Genomic DNA, 22,628 nt, shown 5'->3' on the forward strand with positions numbered 1-22,628 from the left:
CAAAGCATCTACCTAGCATCCCATCCATGTGGTACTATGACTGGTGTGATTGAGACATGAACTGTATGTCCATATTGACCACAGAACCCCTGCAGGGAACACTTGACCTGCACCTCCTCCAGTGTTAACCCTTTCATCACCCAGGTTGAGCCCTGTCAGCCCCAGACCTGGTAGTAAACCCAGGAGGTACAAATTCAAGATCTCAGGAACAAGGACCAGACAGGGAGCCAGTCGGTCACACATAGACCTAGGGTACATGCTGATCAGAAGGACCTGCATCCTGTGTTTTGGGGTTGTTATCAGAAGATGAGAGCAGCTCTTATTAGGCCCACAGGAAGGAGAGAGGAGAGAGGTGGTCAGACGACAGTACTGATAGTAGCACCCCCCTCTTAAAGCCCTCTGTAGCATCTAGCATCACAACACATCTGTTTCCTGCCCTGCCTCAGACCTAGTACTACACACACCTGTCATGTCCTGCTTTCTGCTGGGGCAGACTGGTGCACATCCATTAGTCTCTCACACATAACCAACACTGCAGCTATCACTTGAATAAGCTATCGTCTAATCGGGTATCGTCAAACCAACTATAGTTGCCTGTAGGTATAGTTGAATCCGTTATAATTGTCTGTAGCTATAGTTGAATCAGGTATAGTTGAATCAGGTATAGTTGAATCAGGTATAGTTGAATCAGGTATAGTTGTCTGTAGCTATCAGTTGAATCAGGTATAGTTGTCTGTAGCTATAGTTGAATCAGGTATAGTTGTCTGTAGCTATAGTTGAATCAGGTATAGTTGAATCAGCCATAGTTGAATCAGGTATAGTTGTCTGTAGCCATCAGTTGAATCAGGTATAGTTGTCTGTAGCTATAGTTGAATCAGCCATAGTTGAATCAGGTATAGTTGAATCAGGTATAATTGAATCAGGTATAGTTCAATCAGGTATAGTTGTCTGTGGCTATAGTTGAATCAGGTATAATTGTCTGTAGCTATAGTTGAATCAGGTATAATTGTCTGTAGCTATAGTTGAATCAGCCATAGTTGAATCAGCCATAGTTGAATCAGGTATAGTTGTCTGTAGCTATCAGTTGAATCAGGTATAGTTGTCTGTAGCTATCAGTTGAATCAGGTATAGTTGTCTGTAGCTATCAGTTGAATCAGGTATAGTTGTCTGTAGCTATAGTTGAATCAGGTATAATTGTCTGTAGCTATCAGTTGAATCAGGTATAGTTGTCTGTAGCTATAATTGAATCAGGTATAATTGAATCAGGTGTAATTGTCTGTAGCTATCAGTTGAATCAGGTATAGTTGTCTGTAGCTATACTTGAATCAGGTATAATTGAATCAGGTGTAATTGTCTGTAGCTATAGTTGAATCAGGTATAATTTAATCAGGTATAGTTGTCTGTGGCTATAGTTGAATCAGGTATAGTTGAATCAGGTATAATTGTCTGTAGCTATCAGTTGAATCAGGTATAATTGTCTGTAGCTATAGTTGAATCAGCTATAGTTGTCTGTAGCTATAGTTGAATCAGGTATAACTGTCTGTAGCTATAGTTGAATCAGGTATAACTGTCTGTAGCTATCAGTTGAATCAGGTATAGTTGTCTGTAGCTATAGTATAATCAGGTATAATTGAATCAGGTATAATTGTCTGTAGCTATAGTTGAATCAGGTATAATTGTCTGTAGCTATAGTTGAATCAGGTATAGTTGTCTGTAGCTATAACTGAATCAGGTATAACTGAATCAGGTATAATTGTCTGTAGCTATAGTCGAATCAGGTATAATTGTCTGTAGCTATAGTTGAATCAGGTATAGTTGTCTGTAGCTATAACTGAATCAGGTATAATTGAATCAGGTATAATTGTCTGTAGCTATAGTCGAATCAGGTATAATTGTCTGTAGCTATAGTCGAATCAGGTATAATTGTCTGTAGCTATAGTCGAATCAGGTATAATTGTCTGTAGCTATAGTCGAATCAGGTATAATTGTCTGTAGCTATAGTTGAATCAGGTATAATTGTCTGTAGCTATAACTGAATCAGGTATAGTTGAATCAGGTATAATTGTATGTTGCTATAGTTGAATCAGGTATAATTGTCTGTAGCTATAACTGAATCAGGTATAGTTGAATCAGGTATAATTGTCTGTTGCTATAGTTGAATCAGGTATAATTGTCTGTAGCTATAACTGAATCAGGTATAGTTGAATCAGGTATAGTTGAATCAGGTATAATTGTCTGTTGCTATAGTTGAATCAGGTATAATTGTCTGTTGCCATCATTTTGTATCAGCCACCATTTTGAATCAGCCATCAGTTGAATCAGGTATACAGTATTTATTTGTAGCAGCTAAGGCAAGGGAATAGCTGAACCATGTACAGTCTGCTTTGGCTAAAGTCAATTCGGTGTGAGGATGTGAAAGCCAATATTGCTTGAATAAGAGGAAAACAGTTATCACTTAATTACAATAACATCCATTTGTTGAATGACATCCTGTAGAAGGTGAATTTCACTATCCCTCTTCCTTCTGTTTTCCCATCTCCTCCTTTCGCTCTCTCCATTCATTTTCATTACTTACTCCATCATTATCCATCTCTCTCCGCGTTCCCAGGATGTTGTAAGGTTTTACGTTCCTAATCTTGACTAAATAAACAGCTTGTGGATTTAAAGCGGCCAGGAGAGGAACGGAGCACGAGCCCACAGGTCCCAGGGGGCCAGCTGGGGAACTCATTACACACCAACTCTACCCCCCCCCCCCCCACCCAGATCTTCTACTACCCCCCCCCCCCCCCCTCCTTGGTAGGTCCCCTAACCCTGACCACCCCACCAACCTCCCCCAGCAGCTTACAGCGATTTTCAAACACAATGAGATTAGAGGTGACGTGGAGAGAAAGACAACACCCTCTCTCTGGCTAGAAAGTTTTCGAAATTTAAATCCTACCCTGTGATGTCACAGCAGAAGCATTTTAGGACCTTTCTTCTGATCTTTTTAACCACAGTTCATAGAAACACGCCGTTTTCAGATGGAGATACAGGTTTGGTGCTGGAGATGTTAAAACGTGGCAGATTTGCACTTTAAACAGACATGCCCCTCTCTCTCGTTCAGTACAGCAGATTTCTGACACAAATGGGAAACTGTGCAGAACGGCAGTTCATAGGGTTACACTAGGCTGATCACCAGAGAGACAGAGGGGGGAGACACACGGTGAGACGATGTTAGCATTAGGGCCTGTATCTGTTCCTCCTGATAAGAGTCTGACAGGAAGTCATATTGTAGCATGATGAGTTCCTCTGACCAGAAGGTTCTGAAGGACGAACAGGAAGTAGTGTAATGATTCTGAAGGTCCACAGCTTAACAGGAAGTGGACAGAGGATGAAGCAGGAAGCAGTCTCACATCAAATCCGTCCAAGACTAAGGATACAGCCGATAACAGACTCCCAGTGCTTGTTCAGGCCAGGGATAGATCATCACTGGGGCCTGTCTTCATGAAGGCATAGCACATGAAGGTGTGATGGCATTTCCTTATCTGCTAAAGAGTAGCATCGTTGTTGGACATGTGAAAGTTGTTGTTGGAATCACAAACAATAGACGACATTGGGTTTTCTCGAGCTGTTTCAAGGTTCCTCTGGGTTAGTTGTAGGGCATTTGTCTCTATAACATGGTGTGAAGGGTTCTCTCTGGGTTAGTTGTAGGGCATTTGTCTCTATAACATGGTGTGAAGGGTTCTCTCTGGGTTAGTTGTAGGGCATTTGTCTCTATAACATGGTGTGAAGGGTTCTCTCTGGTTTAGTTGTAGGGCATTTGTCTCTATAACATGGTGTGAAGGGTTCTCTCTGGGTTAGTTGTAGGGCATTTGTCTCTATAACATGGTGAGTAGGGTTCTCTCTGGTTTAGTTGTAGGGCATTTGTCTCTATAACATGGTGAGTAGGGTTCTCTCTGGTTTAGTTGTAGGGCATTTGTCTCTATAACATGGTGAGTAGGGTTCTCTCTGGTTTAGTTGTAGGGCCTTTGTCTCTGTAACATGGTGTGAAGGGTTCTCTCTGGTTTAGTTGTAGGGCATTTGTCTCTATAACATGGTGAGTAGGGTTCTCTCTGGTTTAGTTGTAGGGCATTTGTCTCTATAACATGGTGAGTAGGGTTCTCTCTGGTTTAGTTGTAGGGCATTTGTCTCTGTAACATGGTGTGAAGGGTTCTCTCTGGTTTAGTTGTAGGGCATTTGTCTCTATAACATGGTGAGTAGGGTTCTCTCTGGTTTAGTTGTAGGGCATTTGTCTCTATAACATGGTGAGTAGGGTTCTCTCTGGTTTAGTTGTAGGGCATTTGTCTCTATAACATGGTGTGAAGGGTTCTCTCTGGTTTAGTTGTAGGGCATTTGTCTCTATAACATGGTGAGTAGGGTTCTCTCTGGTTTAGTTGTAGGGCATTTGTCTCTATAACATGGTGTGAAGGGTTCTCTCTGGTTTAGTTGTAGGGCATTTGTCTCTATAACATGGTGAGTAGGGTTCTCTCTGGTTTAGTTGTAGGGCATTTGTCTCTATAACATGGTGTGAAGGGTTCTCTCTGGTTTAGTTGTAGGGCATTTGTCTCTATAACATGGTGAGTAGGGTTCTCTCTGGTTTAGTTGTAGGGCATTTGTCTCTATAACATGGTGTGAAGGGTTCTCTCTGGTTTAGTTGTAGGGCATTTGTCTCTATAACATGGTGAGTAGGGTTCTCTCTGGTTTAGTTGTAGGGCATTTGTCTCTATAACATGGTGAGTAGGGTTCTCTCTGGTTTAGTTGTAGGGCATTTGTCTCTATAACATGGTGTGAAGGGTTCTCTCTGGTTTAGTTGTAGGGCCTTTGTCTCTGTAACATGGTGTGAAGGGTTCTCTCTGGTTTAGTTGTAGGGCATTTGTCTCTATAACATGGTGAGTAGGGTTCTCTCTGGTTTAGTTGTAGGGCATTTGTCTCTATAACATGGTGAGTAGGGTTCTCTCTGGTTTAGTTGTAGGGCCTTTGTCTCTATAACATGGTGTGAAGGGTTCTCTCTGGTTTAGTTGTAGGGCATTTGTCTCTATAACATGGTGTGAAGGGTTCTCTCTGGTTTAGTTGTAGGGCATTTGTCTCTATAACATGGTGTGAAGGGTTCTCTCTGGTTTAGTTGTAGGGCATTTGTCTCTATAACATGGTGTGAAGGGTTCTCTCTGGGTTAATTGTAGGGCCTTTGTCTCTGTAACATGGTGTGAAGGGTTCTCTCTGGTTTAGTTGTAGGGCATTTGTCTCTATAACATGGTGAGTAGGGTACTCTCTGGTTTAGTTGTAGGGCATTTGTCTCTATAACATGGTGTGAAGGGTTCTCTCTGGTTTAGTTGTAGGGCCTTTGTCTCTGTAACATGGTGTGAAGGGTTCTCTCTGGTTTAGTTGTAGGGCCTTTGTCTCTATAACACACCACAACACTATAAGGAGGAACAGACAGGCCCTAACCAGTCTGGTATCTATCCTACCTGCACCACAGAACAGACAGGCCCTAACCAGTCTGGTATCTATCCTACCTGGCACCACAACACTATAAGGAGGAACAGACAGGCCCTAACCAGTCTGGTATCTATCCTACCTGGCACCACAACACTATAAGGAGGAACAGACAGGCCCTAACCAGTCTGATATCTATCCTACCTGCACCACAGAACAGACAGGCCCTAACCAGTCTGGTATCTATCCTACCTGCACCACAGAACAGACAGGCCCTAACCAGTCTGGTATTTATCCTACCTGCACCACAGAACAGACAGGCCCTAACCAGTCTGGTATCTATTCTACCTGGCACCACAACACTATAAGGAGGAACAGACAGGCCCTAACCAGTCTAGTATCTATCCTACCTGGCACCACAACACTATAAGGAGGAACAGACAGGCCCTAACCAGTCTAGTATCTATCCTACCTGGCACCACAACACTATAAGGAGGAACAGACAGGCCCTAACCAGTCTAGTATCTATCCTACCTGCACCACAACACTATAAGGAGGAACAGACAGGCCCTAACCAGTCTGGTATCTATTCTACCTGCACCACAGAACAGACAGGCCCTAACCAGTCTGGTATCTATTCTACCTGCACCACAGAACAGACAGGCCCTAACCAGTCTGGTATTTATCCTACCTGCACCCAGAACAGACAGGCCCTAACCAGTCTGGTATCTATTCTACCTGGCACCACAACACTATAAGGAGGAACAGACAGGCCCTAACCAGTCTGGTATCTATCCTACCTGGCACCACAGAACAGACAGGCCCTAACCAGTCTAGTATCTATACTACCTGGCACCACAACACTATAAGGAGGAACAGACAGGCCCTAAACAGTCTGATATCTATCCTACCTGCACCACAGAACAGACAGGCCCTAACCAGTCTAGTATCTATACTACCTGGCACCACAACACTATAAGGAGGAACAGACAAGCCCTAACCAGTCTGGTATCTATCCTACCTGGCACCACAACACTATAAGGAGGAACAGACAGGCCCTAACCAGTCTGGTATCTATCCTACCTGGCACCACAACACTATAAGGAGGAACAGACAGGCCCTAACCAGTCTAGTATCTATCCTACCTGGCACCACAACACTATAAGGAGGAACAGACAGGCCCTAACCAGTCTGGTATCTATCCTACCTGGCACCACAACACTATAAGGAGGAACAGACAGGCCCTAACCAGTCTGATATCTATCCTACCTGCACCACAGAACAGACAGGCCCTAACCAGTCTAGTATCTATCCTACCTGGCACCACAACACTATAAGGAGGAACAGACAGGCCCTAACCAGTCTGATATCTATCCTACCTGGCACCACAACACTATAAGGAGGAACAGACAGGCCCTAACCAGTCTAGTATCTATCCTACCTGGCACCACAACACTATAAGGAGGAACAGACAGGCCCTAACCAGTCTAGTATCTATCCTACCTGGCACCACAACACTATAAGGAGGAACAGACAGGCCCTAACCAGTCTAGTATCTATCCTACCTGGCACCACAACACTATAAGGAGGAACAGACAGGCCCTAACCAGTCTGGTATCTATCCTACCTTGCACCACAACACTATAAGGAGGAACAGACAGGCCCTAACCAGTCTGGTATCTATCCTACCTGGCACCACAACACTATAAGGAGGAACAGACAGGCCCTAACCAGTCTAGTATCTATCCTACCTGCACCACAACACTATAAGGAGGAACAGACAGGCCCTAACCAGTCTGGTATCTATTCTACCTGCACCACAGAACAGACAGGCCCTAACCAGTCTGGTATTTATCCTACCTGCACCCAGAACAGACAGGCCCTAACCAGTGTAGTATCTATACTACCTGGCACCACAACACTATAAGGAGGAACAGACAGGCCCTAACCAGTCTGATATCTATCCTACCTGCACCACAGAACAGACAGGCCCTAACCAGTCTAGTATCTATACTACCTGGCACCACAACACTATAAGGAGGAACAGACAAGCCCTAACCAGTCTGGTATCTATCCTACCTGGCACCACAACACTATAAGGAGGAACAGACAGGCCCTAACCAGTCTGGTATCTATCCTACCTGGCACCACAACACTATAAGGAGGAACAGACAGGCCCTAACCAGTCTAGTATCTATCCTACCTGGCACCACAACACTATAAGGAGGAACAGACAGGCCCTAACCAGTCTAGTATCTATCCTACCTGGCACCACAACACTATAAGGAGGAACAGACAGGCCCTAACCAGTCTAGTATCTATCCTACCTGGCACCACAACACTATAAGGAGGAACAGACAGGCCCTAACCAGTCTAGTATCTATACTACCTGGCACCACAACACTATAATGAGGAACAGACAGGCCCTAACCAGTCTGGTATCTATCCTACCTGCACCACAGAACAGACAGGCCCTAACCAGTCTAGTATCTATCCTACCTGGCACCACAACACTATAAGGAGGAACAGACAGGCCCTAACCAGTCTGATATCTATCCTACCTGGCACCACAACACTATAAGGAGGAACAGACAGGCCCTAACCAGTCTGATATCTATCCTACCTGGCACCACAACACTATAAGGAGGAACAGACAGGCCCTAACCAGTCTAGTATCTATCCTACCTGGCACCACAACACTATAAGGAGGAACAGACAGGCCCTAACCAGTCTAGTATCTATCCTACCTGGCACCACAACACTATAAGGAGGAACAGACAGGCCCTAACCAGTCTGGTATCTATCCTACCTTGCACCACAACACTATAAGGAGGAACAGACAGGCCCTAACCAGTCTGGTATCTATCCTACCTGGCACCACAACACTATAAGGAGGAACAGACAGGCCCTAACCAGTCTGGTATCTATCCTACCTTGCACCACAACACTATAAGGAGGAATAGACAGGCCCTAACCAGTCTGGTATCTATCCTACCTGCACCACAGAACAGACAGGCCCTAACCAGTCTGGTATTTATCCTACCTGCACCACAGAACAGACAGGCCCTAACCAGTCTGGTATCTATTCTACCTGGCACCACATCACTATAAGGAGGAACAGACAGGCCCTAACCAGTCTAGTATCTATCCTACCTGGCACCACAACACTATAAGGAGGAACAGACAGGCCCTAACCAGTCTAGTATCTATCCTACCTGGCACCACAACACTATAAGGAGGAATAGACAGGCCCTAACCAGTCTGGTATCTATTCTACCTGCACCACAGAACAGACAGGCCCTAACCAGTCTGGTATTTATCCTACCTGCACCCAGAACAGACAGGCCCTAACCAGTCTGGTATCTATTCTACCTGGCACCACAACACTATAAGGAGGAACAGACAGGCCCTAACCAGTCTGGTATCTATCCTACCTGGCACCACAGAACAGACAGGCCCTAACCAGTCTAGTATCTATACTACCTGGCACCACAACACTATAAGGAGGAACAGACAGGCCCTAACCAGTCTGATATCTATCCTACCTGCACCACAGAACAGACAGGCCCTAACCAGTCTAGTATCTATACTACCTGGCACCACAACACTATAAGGAGGAACAGACAAGCCCTAACCAGTCTGGTATCTATCCTACCTGGCACCACAACACTATAAGGAGGAACATACAGGCCCTAACCAGTCTGGTATCTATCCTACCTGGCACCACAACACTATAAGGAGGAACAGACAGGCCCTAACCAGTCTAGTATCTATCCTACCTGGCACCACAACACTATAAGGAGGAACAGACAGGCCCTAACCAGTCTGGTATCTATCCTACCTGGCACCACAACACTATAAGGAGGAACAGACAGGCCCTAACCAGTCTGATATCTATCCTACCTTGCACCACAACACTATAAGGAGGAACAGACAGGCCCTAACCAGTCTAGTATCTATCCTACCTGGCACCACAACACTATAAGGAGGAACAGACAGGCCCTAACCAGTCTGGTATCTATCCTACCTGGCACCACAACACTATAAGGAGGAACAGACAGGCCCTAACCAGTCTAGTATCTATCCTACCTGGCACCACAACACTATAAGGAGGAACATACAGGCCCTAACCAGTCTGGTATCTATCCTACCTGGCACCACAACACTATAAGGAGGAACAGACAGGCCCTAACCAGTCTAGTATCTATCCTACCTGGCACCACAACACTATAAGGAGGAACAGACAGGCCCTAACCAGTCTGGTATCTATCCTACCTGGCACCACAACACTATAAGGAGGAACAGACAGGCCCTAACCAGTCTGATATCTATCCTACCTTGCACCACAACACTATAAGGAGGAACAGACAGGCCCTAACCAGTCTAGTATCTATCCTACCTGGCACCACAACACTATAAGGAGGAACAGACAGGCCCTAACCAGTCTGGTATCTATCCTACCTGGCACCACAACACTATAAGGAGGAACAGACAGGCCCTAACCAGTCTGGTATCTATCCTACCTGGCACCACAACACTATAAGGAGGAACAGACAGGCCCTAACCAGTCTGATATCTATCCTACCTGCACCACAGAACAGACAGGCCCTAACCAGTCTGGTATCTATCCTACCTGCACCACAGAACAGACAGGCCCTAACCAGTCTGGTATTTATCCTACCTGCACCACAGAACAGACAGGCCCTAACCAGTCTGGTATCTATTCTACCTGGCACCACAACACTATAAGGAGGAACAGACAGGCCCTAACCAGTCTAGTATCTATCCTACCTGGCACCACAACACTATAAGGAGGAACAGACAGGCCCTAACCAGTCTAGTATCTATCCTACCTGGCACCACAACACTATAAGGAGGAACAGACAGGCCCTAACCAGTCTAGTATCTATCCTACCTGCACCACAACACTATAAGGAGGAACAGACAGGCCCTAACCAGTCTGGTATCTATTCTACCTGCACCACAGAACAGACAGGCCCTAACCAGTCTGGTATCTATTCTACCTGCACCACAGAACAGACAGGCCCTAACCAGTCTGGTATTTATCCTACCTGCACCCAGAACAGACAGGCCCTAACCAGTCTGGTATCTATTCTACCTGGCACCACAACACTATAAGGAGGAACAGACAGGCCCTAACCAGTCTGGTATCTATCCTACCTGGCACCACAGAACAGACAGGCCCTAACCAGTCTAGTATCTATACTACCTGGCACCACAACACTATAAGGAGGAACAGACAGGCCCTAAACAGTCTGATATCTATCCTACCTGCACCACAGAACAGACAGGCCCTAACCAGTCTAGTATCTATACTACCTGGCACCACAACACTATAAGGAGGAACAGACAAGCCCTAACCAGTCTGGTATCTATCCTACCTGGCACCACAACACTATAAGGAGGAACAGACAGGCCCTAACCAGTCTGGTATCTATCCTACCTGGCACCACAACACTATAAGGAGGAACAGACAGGCCCTAACCAGTCTAGTATCTATCCTACCTGGCACCACAACACTATAAGGAGGAACAGACAGGCCCTAACCAGTCTGGTATCTATCCTACCTGGCACCACAACACTATAAGGAGGAACAGACAGGCCCTAACCAGTCTGATATCTATCCTACCTGCACCACAGAACAGACAGGCCCTAACCAGTCTAGTATCTATCCTACCTGGCACCACAACACTATAAGGAGGAACAGACAGGCCCTAACCAGTCTGATATCTATCCTACCTGGCACCACAACACTATAAGGAGGAACAGACAGGCCCTAACCAGTCTAGTATCTATCCTACCTGGCACCACAACACTATAAGGAGGAACAGACAGGCCCTAACCAGTCTAGTATCTATCCTACCTGGCACCACAACACTATAAGGAGGAACAGACAGGCCCTAACCAGTCTAGTATCTATCCTACCTGGCACCACAACACTATAAGGAGGAACAGACAGGCCCTAACCAGTCTGGTATCTATCCTACCTTGCACCACAACACTATAAGGAGGAACAGACAGGCCCTAACCAGTCTGGTATCTATCCTACCTGGCACCACAACACTATAAGGAGGAACAGACAGGCCCTAACCAGTCTAGTATCTATCCTACCTGCACCACAACACTATAAGGAGGAACAGACAGGCCCTAACCAGTCTGGTATCTATTCTACCTGCACCACAGAACAGACAGGCCCTAACCAGTCTGGTATTTATCCTACCTGCACCCAGAACAGACAGGCCCTAACCAGTGTAGTATCTATACTACCTGGCACCACAACACTATAAGGAGGAACAGACAGGCCCTAACCAGTCTGATATCTATCCTACCTGCACCACAGAACAGACAGGCCCTAACCAGTCTAGTATCTATACTACCTGGCACCACAACACTATAAGGAGGAACAGACAAGCCCTAACCAGTCTGGTATCTATCCTACCTGGCACCACAACACTATAAGGAGGAACAGACAGGCCCTAACCAGTCTGGTATCTATCCTACCTGGCACCACAACACTATAAGGAGGAACAGACAGGCCCTAACCAGTCTAGTATCTATCCTACCTGGCACCACAACACTATAAGGAGGAACAGACAGGCCCTAACCAGTCTAGTATCTATCCTACCTGGCACCACAACACTATAAGGAGGAACAGACAGGCCCTAACCAGTCTAGTATCTATCCTACCTGGCACCACAACACTATAAGGAGGAACAGACAGGCCCTAACCAGTCTAGTATCTATACTACCTGGCACCACAACACTATAATGAGGAACAGACAGGCCCTAACCAGTCTGGTATCTATCCTACCTGCACCACAGAACAGACAGGCCCTAACCAGTCTAGTATCTATCCTACCTGGCACCACAACACTATAAGGAGGAACAGACAGGCCCTAACCAGTCTGATATCTATCCTACCTGGCACCACAACACTATAAGGAGGAACAGACAGGCCCTAACCAGTCTGATATCTATCCTACCTGGCACCACAACACTATAAGGAGGAACAGACAGGCCCTAACCAGTCTAGTATCTATCCTACCTGGCACCACAACACTATAAGGAGGAACAGACAGGCCCTAACCAGTCTAGTATCTATCCTACCTGGCACCACAACACTATAAGGAGGAACAGACAGGCCCTAACCAGTCTGGTATCTATCCTACCTTGCACCACAACACTATAAGGAGGAACAGACAGGCCCTAACCAGTCTGGTATCTATCCTACCTGGCACCACAACACTATAAGGAGGAACAGACAGGCCCTAACCAGTCTGGTATCTATCCTACCTTGCACCACAACACTATAAGGAGGAATAGACAGGCCCTAACCAGTCTGGTATCTATCCTACCTGCACCACAGAACAGACAGGCCCTAACCAGTCTGGTATTTATCCTACCTGCACCACAGAACAGACAGGCCCTAACCAGTCTGGTATCTATTCTACCTGGCACCACATCACTATAAGGAGGAACAGACAGGCCCTAACCAGTCTAGTATCTATCCTACCTGGCACCACAACACTATAAGGAGGAACAGACAGGCCCTAACCAGTCTAGTATCTATCCTACCTGGCACCACAACACTATAAGGAGGAATAGACAGGCCCTAACCAGTCTGGTATCTATTCTACCTGCACCACAGAACAGACAGGCCCTAACCAGTCTGGTATTTATCCTACCTGCACCCAGAACAGACAGGCCCTAACCAGTCTGGTATCTATTCTACCTGGCACCACAACACTATAAGGAGGAACAGACAGGCCCTAACCAGTCTGGTATCTATCCTACCTGGCACCACAGAACAGACAGGCCCTAACCAGTCTAGTATCTATACTACCTGGCACCACAACACTATAAGGAGGAACAGACAGGCCCTAACCAGTCTGATATCTATCCTACCTGCACCACAGAACAGACAGGCCCTAACCAGTCTAGTATCTATACTACCTGGCACCACAACACTATAAGGAGGAACAGACAAGCCCTAACCAGTCTGGTATCTATCCTACCTGGCACCACAACACTATAAGGAGGAACATACAGGCCCTAACCAGTCTGGTATCTATCCTACCTGGCACCACAACACTATAAGGAGGAACAGACAGGCCCTAACCAGTCTAGTATCTATCCTACCTGGCACCACAACACTATAAGGAGGAACAGACAGGCCCTAACCAGTCTGGTATCTATCCTACCTGGCACCACAACACTATAAGGAGGAACAGACAGGCCCTAACCAGTCTGATATCTATCCTACCTTGCACCACAACACTATAAGGAGGAACAGACAGGCCCTAACCAGTCTAGTATCTATCCTACCTGGCACCACAACACTATAAGGAGGAACAGACAGGCCCTAACCAGTCTGGTATCTATCCTACCTGGCACCACAACACTATAAGGAGGAACAGACAGGCCCTAACCAGTCTAGTATCTATCCTACCTGGCACCACAACACTATAAGGAGGAACAGACAGGCCCTAACCAGTCTGGTATCTATCCTACCTGGCACCACAACATTATAAGGAGGAACAGACAGGCCCTAACCAGTCTGGTATCTATCCTACCTGGCACCACAGAACAGACAGGCCCTAACCAGTCTAGTATCTATACTACCTGGCACCACAACACTATAAGGAGGAACAGACAGGCCCTAACCAGTCTGATATCTATCCTACCTGCACCACAGAACAGACAGGCCCTAACCAGTCTAGTATCTATACTACCTGGCACCACAACACTATAAGGAGGAACAGACAAGCCCTAACCAGTCTGGTATCTATCCTACCTGGCACCACAACACTATAAGGAGGAACAGACAGGCCCTAACCAGTCTAGTATCTATCCTACCTGGCACCACAACACTATAAGGAGGAACAGACAGGCCCTAACCAGTCTGGTATCTATCCTACCTGGCACCACAACACTATAAGGAGGAACAGACAGGCCCTAACCAGTCTGATATCTATCCTACCTGGCACCACAACACTATAAGGAGGAACAGACAGGCCCTAACCAGTCTGGTATCTATCCTACCTTGCACCACAACACTATAAGGAGGAACAGACAGGCCCTAACCAGTCTGGTATCTATCCTACCTTGCACCACAATACTATAAGGAGGAACAGACAGGCCCTAACCAGTCTGGTATCTATCCTACCTTGCACCACAACACTATAAGGAGGAACAGACAGGCCCTAACCAGTCTGGTATCTATCCTACCTTGCACCACAACACTATAAGGAGGAACAGACAGGCCCTAACCAGTCTGGTATCTATCCTACCTGGCACCACAATACTATAAGGAGGAACAGGGGTAGTCGGCAGGTGAATATTTAAGTATCGTAATGTCCTGTCCTCACTTTGCTGACTACAGTTAATGTTGAAGTCTACTCTATCCTGGCACCATCTCACAGACAAACCAATCAGATCCTGAAGTGGGGCAACCAACGCTGAGAATCCTTCCATTCCTCTACAGTGCTCATTTCCTCCAAAGGGAAACTGAGATACAACATACATTCGCTACCCTAGCTGTAGACTTCAAGTTACTACGTTAACGCTAGTTAGCATTGGATTGCTAAACTACCTCTATCTTCATACAACAACATAAACATTGTAACCACAATTTCATCTAAATCTGGGGGAGTAGATAAACTTACTTGCCCGAATCTCAGGCAGCCTTCAATGTATCTGTGCCCCATCCTGGGTAGTGGCTAAGTAGTGGCTGACTAGACTGTAGTGGCTGACTAGACTGTAGTGACTGACTAGACTGTAGTGGCTGACCAGACTGTAGTGACTGACCAGACTGTAGTGGCTGACTAGACTGTAGTGACTGACTAGACTGTAGTGGCTGACTAGACTGTAGTGACTGACTAGACTGTAGTGACTGACCAGACTGTAGTGGCTGACTAGACTGTAGTGGCTGACCAGACTGTAGGGACTGACCAGACTGTAGTGACTGACGAGGCTGTAGTGGCTGACTAGACTATAGTGGTTGACTAGACTATAGTGGTTGACTAGACTGTAGTGGCTGACTAGACTGTAGTGGCTGACTAGACTGTAGTGGCTGACCAGACTGTAGTGGCTGACTAGACTGTAGTGGCTGACCAGACTGTAGGGACTGACCAGACTGTAGTGACTGACGAGGCTGTAGTGGCTGACTAGACTATAGTGGTTGACTAGACTATAGTGGTTGACTAGACTGTAGTGGCTGACTAGACTGTAGTGGCTGACTAGACTGTAGTGGCTGACCAGACTGTAGGGACTGACCAGACTGTAGTGACTGACTAGGCTGTAGTGGCTGACTAGACTATAGTGGTTGACTAGACTGTAGTGGCTGACCAGACAGTGGTGGCTGACCAGACTCAAATCAGTTGTTACGGGTCTGCCTGCTACATGTGTTTAGGCGAGACTTCAGTCCTGCTCTGCTCTGGAGGTGAGACAGACTTCAGTCCTGCTCTGCTCTGGAGGTGAGACAGACTTCAGTCCTGCTCTGCTCTGGAGGTGAGACAGACTTCAGTCCTGCTCTGCTCTGGAGGTGAGACAGACTTCAGTCCTGCTCTGCTCTGGAGGTGAGACAGACTTCAGTCCTGCTCTGCTCTGGAGGTGAGACAGACTTCAGTCCTGCTCTGCTCTGGAGGTGAGACAGACTTCAGTCCTACTCTGGAGGTGAGACAGACTTCAGTCCTACTCTGCTCTGGAGGTGAGACAGACTTCAGTCCTGCTCTGCTCTGGAGGTGAGACAGACTTCAGTCCTGCTCTGCTCTGGAGGTGAGACAGACTTCAGTCCTGCTCTGCTCTGGAGGTGAGACAGACTTCAGTCCTACTCTGGAGGTGAGACAGACTTCAGTCCTACTCTGGAGGTGAGACAGACTTCAGTCCTACTCTGGAGGTGAGACAGACATTAGTCCTACTCTGGAGGTGAGACAGACATTAGTCCTACTCTGGAGGTGAGACAGACATTAGTCCTGCTCTGGAGGTGAGACAGACATTAGTCCTGCTCTGGAGGTGAGACAGACTTTAGTCCTGCTCTGGAGGTGAGACAGACTTCAGTCCTACTCTGCTCTGGAGGTGAGACAGACTTCAGTCCTACTCTGGAGGTGAGAGACAGTTATCTGGGAGAGATAGTGTCCATCCAAACAGCTCAACTGGGATCATACTAGACTATTGTTCTTCAGTCTAACATCAAATCTCTTCTTCAGTTTTATCACTGCCTAATTTGTTGTGACAGAAAGGGAGACAAGACTACACACATCACATGTGTTTATGTGTAACACTCAACCCCCCAAAGCCTCTGTATACAACCAGGTAGTGGGTTAAAGGGTTACAGATAAGGTGGGTTTGGGAACAGAGGACATGTTGAAGATTTGAAGAGTAAATGACAGTCTCTCAGCCACGAGCCAGACACTGCTCTGTGCTGACCACAGTGACCTGAGGTCCTGACCAGGTTCTGAGCATCCATGTGCTGACCGCCCCATATCCTGCTGGGTCATCTCTTCCATATGACAGGCTGCATCTCAGGGAGTGTGTTTGGGAGGGTTAGGGTTAGGGCTATTCCTCTTCTCTGGCCCATCTCAAAGCCTTGGCGTGAGGTAGCTATTCCTCTTCTCTCGCCCATCTCAATGCCTTGGCGTGAGGTAGCTATTCCTCTTCTCTGGCCCATCTCAATGCCTTGGCGTGAGGTAGCAATTCCTCTTCTCTAGCCCATCTCAATGCCTTGGCGTGAGGTAGCTATTCCTCTTCTCTGGCCCATCTCAATGCCTTGGCTTGAGGTAGCTATTCCTCTTCTCTGGCCCATCTCAATGCCTTGGCATGAGGTAGCTATTCCTCTTCTCTGGCCCATCTCAATGCCTTGGCGTGAGGTAGCTATTCCTCTTCTCTGGCCCATCTCAATGCCTTGGCATGAGGTAGCTATTCCTCTTCTCTGGCCCATCTCAATGCCTTGGCATGAGGTAGCTATTCCTCTTCTCTGGCCCATCTCAATGCCTTGGCATGAGGTAGCTATTACTCTTCTCTGGCCCACCTCAATGCCTTGGCGTTAGTCTGCCCTATTCAACCCTGATGTAGAATACAGAGATAATAGATTTATATGCAGCTGGACTAGGAGCTCTACCAGCCAGTAAAGCTGTATGGTGGCAGCAACACATTCTGACATATCTGATACACTAACCCTAAACAGCTATGGTACCTGCAGCACAACAAAACACCCTGTTCGAACAACCTTCAGCAGACTGGGAGGTTCTGTACAGATTACATGCCATGGATTAAGGGTGAGGTTGTGGTTTGGTAATGGGGATTAAACCCCAGGAACAGGAACAGGCTAGGGACTGGGAAGTTTTGGCTATGTACAGGAATTACTCCCTCTGTGGTCCTCTAAACCTTTACAGTTCCCTAACCCCTCCACTAAAGCTAGTCTAGTCAGACCTCCTCGACTACAGCTAGTCTAGTCAGACCTCCTCGACTACACCTAGTCAGACCTCCTCCACTACAGCTAGTCTAGTCAGACATCCTCCACTACAGCTAGTCTAGTCAGACCTCCTCCACTACAGCTAGTCTAGTCAGACCGACCTCCTCCACTACAGCTAGTCTAGTCAGACCGACCTCCTCCACTACAGCTAGTCTAGTCAGACCGACCTCCTCCACTACAGCTAGTCTAGTCAGACCGACCTCCTCCACTACAGCTAGTCTAGTCAGACCGACCTCCTCCACTACAGCTAGTCTAGTCAGACCGACCTCCTCCACTACAGCTAGTCTAGTCAGACCGACCTCCTCCACTACAGCTAGTCTAGTCAGACCGACCTCCTCCACTACAGCTAGTCTAGTCAGACCGACCTCCTCCACTACAGCTAGTCTAGTCAGACCTCCTCCACTACACCTAGTCTAATCAGACCTCCTCCACTACACCTAGTCTAGTCAGACCTCCTCCACTACACCTAGTCTAGTCAGACCTCCACCACTACACCTAGTCTAGTCAGACCTCCTCCACTACACCTAGTCTAGTCAGACCTCCTCCACTACAGCTAGTCTAGTCAGACCTCCTCCACTACACCTAGTCTAGTCAGACCTCCTCCACTACACCTAGTCTAGTCAGACCTCCTCCACAACACCTAGTCTAGTCTGACCACCTCCACTACACCTAGTCTAGTCAGACCTCCTCCACTACACCTAGTCTGACCACCTCCACTACACCTAGTCAGACCTCCTCCACTACAGCTAGTCTAGTCAGACCTCCTCCACTACACCTAGTCAGACCTCCTCCACTACACCTAGTCTGACCACCTCCACTACGCCTAGTTAGACCTCCTCCACTACAGCTAGTCTAGTCAGACCTCCTCCACTACAGCTAGTCTAGTCAGACCTCCTCCACTACAGCTAGTCAGACCTCCTCCACTACAGCTAGTCTAGTCAGACCTCCTCCACTACACCTAGTCAGACCTCCTCCACTACACCTAGTCTAGTCAGACCTCCTCCACTACACCTAGTCTAGTCTGACCACCTCCACTACACCTAGTCTGACCACCTCCACTACACCTAGTCTGACCACCTCCACTACACCTAGTCTAGTCAGACCTCCTCCACTACACCTAGTCTAGTCAGACCTCCTCCACTACAGCTAGTCTAGTCAGACCTCCTCCACTACAGCTAGTCAGACCTCCTCCACTACAGCTAGTCTAGTCAGACCTCCTCCACTACACCTAGTCAGACCTCCTCCACTACACCTAGTCTAGTCAGACCTCCTCCACTACACCTAGTCTAGTCTGACCACCTCCACTACACCTAGTCTGACCACCTCCACTACACCTAGTCTGACCACCTCCACTACACCTAGTCTAGTCAGACCTCCTCCACTACACCTAGTCTAGTCAGACCTCCTCCACTACACCTAGTCTAGTCAGACCTCCTCCACTACACCTAGTCTAGTCAGACCTCCTCCACTACACCTAGTCAGACCTCCTCCACTACACCTAGTCTGACCACCTCCACTACACCTAGTCTAGTCAGACCTCCTCCACTACACCTAGTCTAGTCAGACCTCCTCCACTACACCTAGTCTAGTCAGACCTCCTCCACTACAGCTAGTCAGACCTCCTCCACTCCACCTAGTCTAGTCAGACCTCCTCCACTCCACCTAGTCTAGTCAGACCTCCTCCACTCCACCTAGTCTAGTCAGACCTCCTCCACTCCACCTAGTCTAGTCAGACCTCCTCCACTACACCTAGTCTAGTCAGACCTCCTCCACTACACCTAGTCTAGTCAGACCTCCTCCACTACACCTAGTCTAGTCAGACCTCCTCCACTACACCTAGTCTAGTCAGACCTCCTCCACTACACCTAGTCTAGTCAGACCTCCTCCACTACACCTAGTCTAGTCAGACCTCCTCCACTACACCTAGTCTAGTCAGACCTCCTCCACTACACCTAGTCTCGTCAGACCTCCTCCACTACACCTAGTCTCGTCAGACCTCCTCCACTACACCTAGTCTAGTCTGACCACCTCCACTACACCTAGTCTGACCACCTCCACTACACCTAGTCTGACCACCTCCACTACACCTAGTCAGACCTCCTCCACTACACCTAGTCTGACCTCCTCCACTACACCTAGTCTAGTCAGACCTCCTCCACTACAGCTAGTCTAGTCAGACCTCCTCCACTACACCTAGTCTAGTCAGACCTCCTCCACTACACCTAGTCTAGTCAGACCTCCTCCACTACACCTAGTCTAGTCAGACCTCCTCCACTACACCTAGTCTAGTCAGACCTCCTCCACTACACCTAGTCTAGTCAGACCTCCTCCACTACACCTAGTCTAGTCAGACCTCCTCCACTACACCTAGTCAGACCTCCTCCACTACACCTAGTCTGACCACCTCCACTACACCTAGTCTAGTCTGACCACCTCCACTACACCTAGTCTAGTCAGACCTCCTCCACTCCACCTAGTCTAGTCAGACCTCCTCCACTCCACCTAGTCTAGTCAGACCTCCTCCACTACACCTAGTCTAGTCAGACCTCCTCCACTACACCTAGTCTAGTCAGACCTCCTCCACTACACCTAGTCTAGTCAGACCTCCTCCACTACACCTAGTCTAGTCAGACCTCCTCCACTACACCTAGTCTAGTCAGACCTCCTCCACTACACCTAGTCTAGTCAGACCTCCTCCACTACACCTAGACTGACCTCCTCCACTACACCTAGTCTAGTCAGACCTCCTCCACTACACCTAGTCTAGTCAGACCTCCTCCACTACACCTAGTCTCGTCAGACCTCCTCCACTACACCTAGTCTCGTCAGACCTCCTCCACTACACCTAGTCTAGTCTGACCACCTCCACTACACCTAGTCAGACCTCCTCCACTACACCTAGTCAGACCTCCTCCACTACACCTAGTCAGACCTCCTCCACTACACCTAGTCAGACCTCCTCCACTACACCTAGTCTAGTCAGACCTCCTCCACTACACCTAGTCTAGTCAGACCTCCTCCACTACACCTAGTCTCGTCAGACCTCCTCCACTACACCTAGTCTCGTCAGACCTCCTCCACTACACCTAGTCTCGTCAGACCTCCTCCACTACACCTAGTCTAGTCTGACCTCCTCCACTACACCTAGTCTAGTCTGACCACCTCCACTACACCTAGTCTGACCACCTCCACTACACCTAGTCTGACCACCTCCACTACACCTAGTCTGACCTCCTCCACTACACCTAGTCTGACCTCCTCCACTACACCTAGTCTGACCTCCTCCACTACACCTAGTCTAGTCAGACCTCCTCCACTACAGCTAGTCTAGTCAGACCTCCTCCACTACACCTAGTCTCGTCAGACCTCCTCCACTACACCTAGTCTCGTCAGACCTCCTCCACTACACCTAGTCTAGTCTGACCACCTCCACTACACCTAGTCAGACCTCCTCCACTACACCTAGTCTGACCTCCTCCACTACACCTAGTCTAGTCAGACCTCCTCCACTACAGCTAGTCTAGTCAGACCTCCTCCACTACACCTAGTCTAGTCAGACCTCCTCCACTACACCTAGTCTAGTCAGACCTCCTCCACTACACCTAGTCTAGTCAGACCTCCTCCACTACACCTAGTCTGACCACCTCCACTACACCTAGTCTAGTCTGACCACCTCCACTCCACCTAGTCTAGTCAGACCTCCTCCACTCCACCTAGTCTAGTCAGACCTCCTCCACTCCACCTAGTCTAGTCAGACCTCCTCCACTACACCTAGTCTAGTCAGACCTCCTCCACTACACCTAGTCTAGTCAGACCTCCTCCACTACACCTAGTCTAGTCAGACCTCCTCCACTACACCTAGTCTAGTCAGACCTCCTCCACTACACCTAGTCTAGTCAGACCTCCTCCACTACACCTAGTCTCGTCAGACCTCCTCCACTACACCTAGTCTCGTCAGACCTCCTCCACTACACCTAGTCTCGTCAGACCTCCTCCACTACACCTAGTCTAGTCTGACCTCCTCCACTACACCTAGTCTAGTCTGACCACCTCCACTACACCTAGTATGACCACCTCCACTACACCTAGTCTGACCACCTCCACTACACCTAGTCTGACCTCCTCCACTACACCTAGTCTGACCTCCTCCACTACACCTAGTCTGACCTCCTCCACTACACCTAGTCTAGTCAGACCTCCTCCACTACACCTAGTCTAGTCAGACCTCCTCCACTACACCTAGTCTAGTCAGACCTCCTCCACTACACCTAGTCTAGTCAGACCTCCTCCACTACACCTAGTCTAGTCAGACCTCCTCCACTACACCTAGTCTAGTCAGACCTCCTCCACTACACCTAGTCTAGTCAGACCTCCTTCACTACACCTAGTCTAGTCAGACCTCCTCCACTACACCTAGTCTAGTCAGACCTCCTCCACTACACCTAGTCTAGTCAGACCTCCTCCACTACACCTAGTCTAGTCAGACCTCCTCCACTACACCTAGTCTAGTCAGACCTCCTCCACTACACCTAGTCTAGTCAGACCTCCTCCACTACACCTAGTCTAGTCAGACCTCCTCCACTACACCTAGTCTAGTCAGACCTCCTCCACTACACCTAGTCTAGTCAGACCTCCTCCACTACACCTAGTCTAGTCAGACCTCCTCCACTACACCTAGTCTGAC

General features: G+C 48.0%; 1 protein-coding gene across 7 annotated transcripts in view; it reads right to left on the minus strand.

The window, feature by feature from the left end:
• klhdc3 (kelch domain containing 3) overlaps positions 1-22,628 on the minus strand; it is a 107,118-nt gene that overhangs the window by 11,107 nt on the left and 73,383 nt on the right. The gene's annotated exons all lie outside the window — the stretch shown is intronic.

Source organism: Oncorhynchus kisutch, linkage group LG20, assembly GCF_002021735.2.
Source record: "Oncorhynchus kisutch isolate 150728-3 linkage group LG20, Okis_V2, whole genome shotgun sequence".
NCBI lineage: Eukaryota > Metazoa > Chordata > Actinopteri > Salmoniformes > Salmonidae > Oncorhynchus > Oncorhynchus kisutch.